The sequence below is a fragment of the Pongo pygmaeus genome, chromosome 11 (assembly GCF_028885625.2).
Source record: "Pongo pygmaeus isolate AG05252 chromosome 11, NHGRI_mPonPyg2-v2.0_pri, whole genome shotgun sequence".
Lineage (NCBI taxonomy): Eukaryota > Metazoa > Chordata > Mammalia > Primates > Hominidae > Pongo > Pongo pygmaeus.
The window spans coordinates 128,942,464-128,949,063 of record NC_072384.2 but is presented as its reverse complement, the minus strand read 5'-3'; the positions used below and the strand labels follow the sequence as shown (position 1 = coordinate 128,949,063).

General features: G+C 36.4%; 1 pseudogene; it reads left to right on the top strand.

Annotated features, from left to right (window-relative positions):
* Positions 1 to 5,161: 5,161 nt before the first annotated feature.
* Positions 5,162 to 6,267, top strand: LOC129032044 (vacuolar-sorting protein SNF8-like; annotated as a pseudogene).
* Positions 6,268 to 6,600: the final 333 nt, after the last annotated feature.

The window sequence follows — 6,600 nt, the reverse complement described above, 5'->3', positions numbered from 1 at the left end:
TGTTTTATATCTTATTTCTTATGTTTTAAAATGTTTTGAAGAAAATAGGAAAAATAAAAGAAATTTAACATTTAATTAATTAAAACACAAAATTTACAATTAATGTATCCCTATACAGTATTTCACTCATTATTTGCTTAACAAATGTCACATTTAATTAGAATGTTGAATTTGCCACATTTACTGAACAAAATTATCACGAATTTTTTAGAAGTATTTTCTCAATCATTATATTCCAAGACATCAATTGCTTATGTTTTCAGCTCTGTATATTTTCATGATTAATTTGATAAAATGACAGCCTACCTTCTAAACACAATGTATTACTAGAAACAAATTTTTTAAAACTGATAAACTTACTGCCTTTTTTCTAAATTTAAAGATAGATTTGTTCATATAAATTGAAATGTTCCTCCTAAGTTTTTCTCTGTAAAGTTTGACTCTTCACCTAAAGATAAAAAAGCAGTCTCTGAAAAGTCATCTCTCTAATCAAGTATTTATATTAATCTAATTATATTTTATTTTATTTTTGAGACAGAGTCTCCTTCTGTCGCCCAGGCTGGAGTGCAATGGAGCAATCTCAGCTCACTGCAACCTCCTCCTCTCAGGTTCAAGTGATTCTCCTGCCTCAGCCTCCCGAGTAGCTGGGATTACAGGGGTCTGCCACCACGCCTGGCTAATTTTTGTATTTTTAGTAGAGATGGGGTTTCACCATGTTGACCAGGCTGGCCTCAAACTCCTGACCTCAGGTGATCCTCCTGCCTCAGCCTCCCAAAGTGCTGAGATGACAAGCGAGAGCCACCCCGCAGGGCCTCTAATTAACATCTTAACCTATATTGCTTTAATGTTCCTAGGAGAAAAAAACTGAATATATGTTTTACAACTTATCAGAAATAAACTTTCTTTTGATGTTTGCTCAGTATCCTGAGAAGTTAACCTAATCAAATAAGTAAGCAAGGATTTCAATTCACAGATTATGTTATCTAAAGCATGCAGTTGAGAACATTTATACCTTACCTCTCACCTCATTTCCTAATCCTTATGTCTGTGTCCCAAGAAGTTAGAGACCAAGAATAAATGATTGTGAAAAATCACTTCTTTTTGGAAACGAGCAAAATTAACATCTCATAAAACACCAGTGAAGAAAAATCCAATTTAGCATCTTGACGGAGGCCCAAAAAACTATTTTATTTTGAGCAAAAACTCAGTGAGCCACATTATCTGCAAGAAAGGAAAGAGACTGAAGAAAATTTTTATAGTAAATATAATTCTAGTATCCTGTTTTTTAATGTCAAAAAAAAAGTAAAAAAAAAAAAACAACTAAGATAATCACAAAATTCTTCCGTTCCTGCTTTCAGTATGATTATTTCAGCTGTAAATTCAGCAATGGTAACTCAAAACAGACAATTAATGAATAAAGCTAAAAAACTCTTTATTCTTAAGTTAACAGAAGTTTAAAGTAAAATTTTCGGTTTTGGATGGGTGCATAAAAATGCAGAAACATTGCTTTGTTTGAGTAACCACTTAATGTGCAGAACAAATTTTCTTTCTAGAATGACTACTTGTGGCAAGGGTAAATGAGGGGACCAAATAGACAGGAAGTGAGATGAGTCTTACAATGGAGTAAAACTCAGAAATGTCTTTTCAGAACAGGAGTGAGAATCATTAATAGAGCTAGGTCCTAAAATAGAATGAGGATGAGGCTCAGGGGTAGCATGAAACTCATGGACAGGTAAGGTTCAGATAGGGAATGAAATTCAGAACTTAGGAAAAATGAAAGAAGGCAGGATATAAAAGTTCTCACTGATCAGAAGAATGGGAAAAGATGCTCTTGTAATCTGAAAAGCATGGGGAAATTCACCATTATTTTTTTTTCTCACACTTTGCTTTCACTGCTTTGCCCCATACAAGATCCAGTCATGAAAGTATATACATAAAGGCTAAAACTCCAGCTTTTTGGAAAGTGTGTGGATGAAACGGACCCTTGGCAGCCAAAGACTGGGGAAACACATAGAGAAGAGGAGCTGGAGAAAATTGCCCTTTTTTAAAAAAAAAAAGAAATGGAGTCTTGCTCTGTGGCTCAGGCTGTAGTAAAATGGCACAATCACAGATCACTGCAGCCTCAAACTCTTGGGCTCAGATGATCCTCCTGCCTCATGCCCCTGGGTAGTTGAGATTACAAGTGTTAGTCGCCATGCCCAGAAAAAAACATATACGTTGAATGGAGTCCTGAGCTCAACCACAAGAGGCACATGCATGGAACTGACCTAACACAACATAGTAAAGCTTTGACAACTGACCTATAGTACAGACCACTGCCTAGATCTCAGAGAAACCCCAAAGGCACACACAACAGAGCAGTCTAAAATAGCACAGCGAAGGATTTTATAAACAAAAATGACATTCAAACAATAGTCTACACACGTGGATTGGTACTCGTAGTCTCAATGCAACCAAATAGATTGCATATTAAAAGAAAAAACATTCTCCAGAAAATTACAAAGGCAGCAGAATTTTATTACATACTATTCAAAATGTCCAAGATATAATAAAAAATATTTGATATATGAATAATCATAAAAATATCTCAAGGGATTAACTCTTAAGGGAAATGACAGTCAATAGGCAGATGCTAAACCCAAACTGACCAAGACATTGGAATTATTCAAAAAAGACTTGGAAATTAGAATTATAGTTATGGCCCACGAATTAAGAGTGAACACTCTTGAAACAAATAGATAGTTGTCAGGAGAGAAATAGAAGAAACAGAAAATAATGAAATGGCATTTTTTTTTTTAAGTCAGAGTTTTTCTCTGTCACACAGGCTGGAGTGCAATGGTGCAATCTCGGCTCACTGCAACATCCGCCTCCCAGGTTCAAGCAATTCTCCTGAAAATGGCAATTTTATGACAAAGAAATGAATTAGTGACAATTTTAAAATTCACTGAACGAGAGCCATAGCAAAATGGAAATAACAGAAGAAGGAGTCGGCAGACTTGAAGATAAAAATCAATAGGAATTATATCATCTGAAAAAAAATTGAGAATATTATAAACAGCCTCAGAGACTTGTAGGACATTATCAAAAGGTTATTCATGTTGTCATTAGAATTCTGAAAGGAGAAAAGATAGAGATTGGTATGGAAAAAAAGGTTTGATTTAATAATGGCTGAGAACATCACCAATTGGATGAAAGAGAATCCTATAGCTAAAAGAAGCTCAGTCAGCCTCAAATAGATTAAACTCAAAGAGAACCACACCCAGATACATCATAATTGAAGTACTGAAAATCAAATGTTAAGAAAAATCTTAAAAGCAGACAGAAAAAAAATGGCATTATGTAGAGAGCAATGAAGATTCAAAGGACTACACATCTCTTGCAAATAATCATGAATGTCAGAGACAGTGAATCAATATTTTGAAAGTGCTAGGGAAAACAACAACAACTCTGTCCTTCCAGAATTCTATATCCAGTGAAAACGTACTTCAAGAATAAAAACAAAATAAAGATACTCAAAAATGGTAAAAAAAAAAAAAAAAGACAATTTGTCACCAGTACACCTGTTCTAAACGAAACGCAAAAAAAAAAAAAAAAGTTTGTATGCAGTGAACCATTGACAAAATAAGAAATCTTGGAACTTCAGAATGAAGAACCACCAAAATGATAAAAATATAAATAATTGTAATAGGCTGCTTTCTCTTCAAGATTTTAAAAAATGTGTATCACTATTGAATGGGAAAAGTACATCATATGTCACTGTTTAATATGGTTTTCAATGTTCACAGCTATGACACATATGACAAGTATAACATAAAGGAAGGAACGAAAGGACCTATAGTGTGATAGCTATTTCTATCACACTACATCAAGTAAGACAGCTACATCTTACTTGATGTGATAAAATATGACCTCTAAGTAGACTGTGAAGAGTTAGACATGTACATTGTAATCCCTGATAAAGCACTAAAAATTACACAGAAATAATCAAGATTTTAACAGGTTGATTCTAAAATTCACATGAAAAGGCAAAGGAATTAGAATGGCCAAAACAATTTTGATAAAGAACAAATTTGCTCTACTCACACTACCTAATTTTAGGACTCACTATAAAGCTATAATGATCAAGAAAGTGTGGGAGTGACAAAAGGATAGACATATTGATCAATGGAACATATAGCAAGTCCAATAATTCATCCACACAAATATAGTCAATTCATTTTTGATAAATGTATAAAGCTGAATCAAGATTTTAGATTTTATCATACTTACAAACTTTTGATCTGTGAATGTCATTGTTAAGAGAATGAAAAACAAGCTAGGAAAAATATTTTCAAATTACATATTGAACAAAGGATATAAATCCAGAATATGGAAAGAACTCTTAAAACAACAAGGGAAAAAAACTCAGAAGTTTGTAAAATATTTTAACAGACACTTCACCACAGAGTACCTATGGATGATAACTAAATACGCAAAAATATGTTAAATTTTATTAGTCCTTAGGAAAATACAAAGTAAAATTATAAATGGATACCAATATACACCCAATAGAATGGTGAACATTTTTTTAAATGCCAATACCAAGTGCAGACAAGAATCTGGAGCAACTGGAAATCTCATACATTTTTAATAGGAATGCAAAATGGCACTATGGAAAATACTTCAACAAACTTATTTTATAAATAGACACATTTATGTTTCAGTAATCTTATTCTTAGGTACTTACACTAAATAAATGAAAATATATTTATACAAAAACCTGAACTCAAGTGTTTATAGCAGCATTATTTATAATCACCTCAAACTAGAAACAACCTAAAGGTTTTTGTCTCTTAAGTAGGTAAATGGCTAAACAAAGTTTGGTATATTTATACAATGCATCTTTGCTCATCAATAAAAATAAACAAGCTGCTGATACACATGACAACATAGATGTGAAAGAAGACAGACTTAAAATGTTACATACTGTATGATTCCATATATATGAGATCCTGGAAAAGTGAAAACTCTTATGATAAAGAACAGATCGATGGTTTCCAGGGGTAAGAAGTGCGTATAACATTTGACAAAAAAGAAATAGCACAAGGCAATTTTTTTATTTGAAAGAACTATTCCGGGGAGCCAGCAGCAGAGGAGCCCGGGACATGGGCCCAGGGTGGGGATGCACCGTCGGGGGGTGGGAACTGGCGCCATCGACACACAGAAATTTGCCAAAGCCAGCTGGGCCCAGCATCTCACGCCTATAATCCTAGCACTTTGGGAGGCCGAGGCGGGTGGATCACCTGAGGTCAGGAGTTCGAGACCAGCGTGGTCCAACATGGTGAAACCCCGTCTCTACTAAAAATACAAAAAATTAGACAGGCGTGGTGGCACACGCCTGTAGTCCCAGCTGCTCAGAAGGCTGAGGCGGGAGAATTGCTTGAACCTGGGAGGCAGAGGTTGCAGTGAGCCGAGATGGTGTCACTGCACTCCAGCCTGGGCAACAGAGTAAGACTCCACCTCAAAAAAAAAAAAAAAAGAAAAGAAAAGAAAAGAAATTTTCCAAGGCCAAGTATAAGGAGCAAAGGACAGTCTTGGCTGAGGACCAGCTAGCCCAGATGTCAAACCAGTTGGGCATGTTCAAGATCAACCTGGAGGAATTTGCCAGCAAGCACAAGCAGGAGATCCGGAAGGATCCTGAGTTCCATGTGCAGTTCCAGGACATGTGTACAACCTTTAGGGTGGAGCCTTTGGCTTCTGGAAAAGGATTTTGATCTGAGATGCTGGGTGTGGGGGATTTTTATTACGAACTAGGTGTCCACATTATCAAAGTGTGCCTGGTGCTGAGCATTGGAGTGGAGGTCCGATAACCCTGGAGGAACTACATCAACAGGTATTAAAAGGAAGGGGCAAGTTCGCCCAGGATGTCAGTCAAGACGACCTGATCAGGGCCATCAAGAAACTAAAGGCACTTGGCACTGGCTTCAGCATCATCCCCATGAGTGGCACTTACCTCATTCAGTCTGTTCCAGCTGAATTCAATATGGATCACACCATGGGGCTGCAGCTGGCAGAGAAAAATGGCTATTGACTGTCAGAGAGATCAAAGCCAGTCTTAAATGGGAGACCCAATGAGCGGGGCAAATGCCAGAACACCTGCTGAGAGAAGGGCTGGCGTGGCTGGACTTACAGGCCCCAGGGGAGATCCACTACTGGCTGCCAGCTCTATTCACTGACCTCTACTCCCAGGAGATTACAGCTGAGGCAGCCAGAGAAGTCTTCCCCTAAGTGTGGAAGGGCACACAGCAGCAGGCAGGGAGAAGCAGGGAGGCCTATTGGCCAATAAACCTGGGCAGTTTTGTTTATTAAAAAAAAAAAAAAAACAAAATAAAAACTCCCTTCAAAAAAGAACTACTCTGTATTTTGATTATCATGGAGGTTACATGACTATGCTTTGTTAAAACTCTACATCAAAAATGTGAATTTTACAATATACATTTTAAAAATTCAAAATGAAACAATAGTAATTGATGATAGCCATTTTACCCACTAACCTTATATCAATGCCATTTCTTACACTTGATTACATGCCTCTGCGGCTCTAACTCCCAATGGATGTGA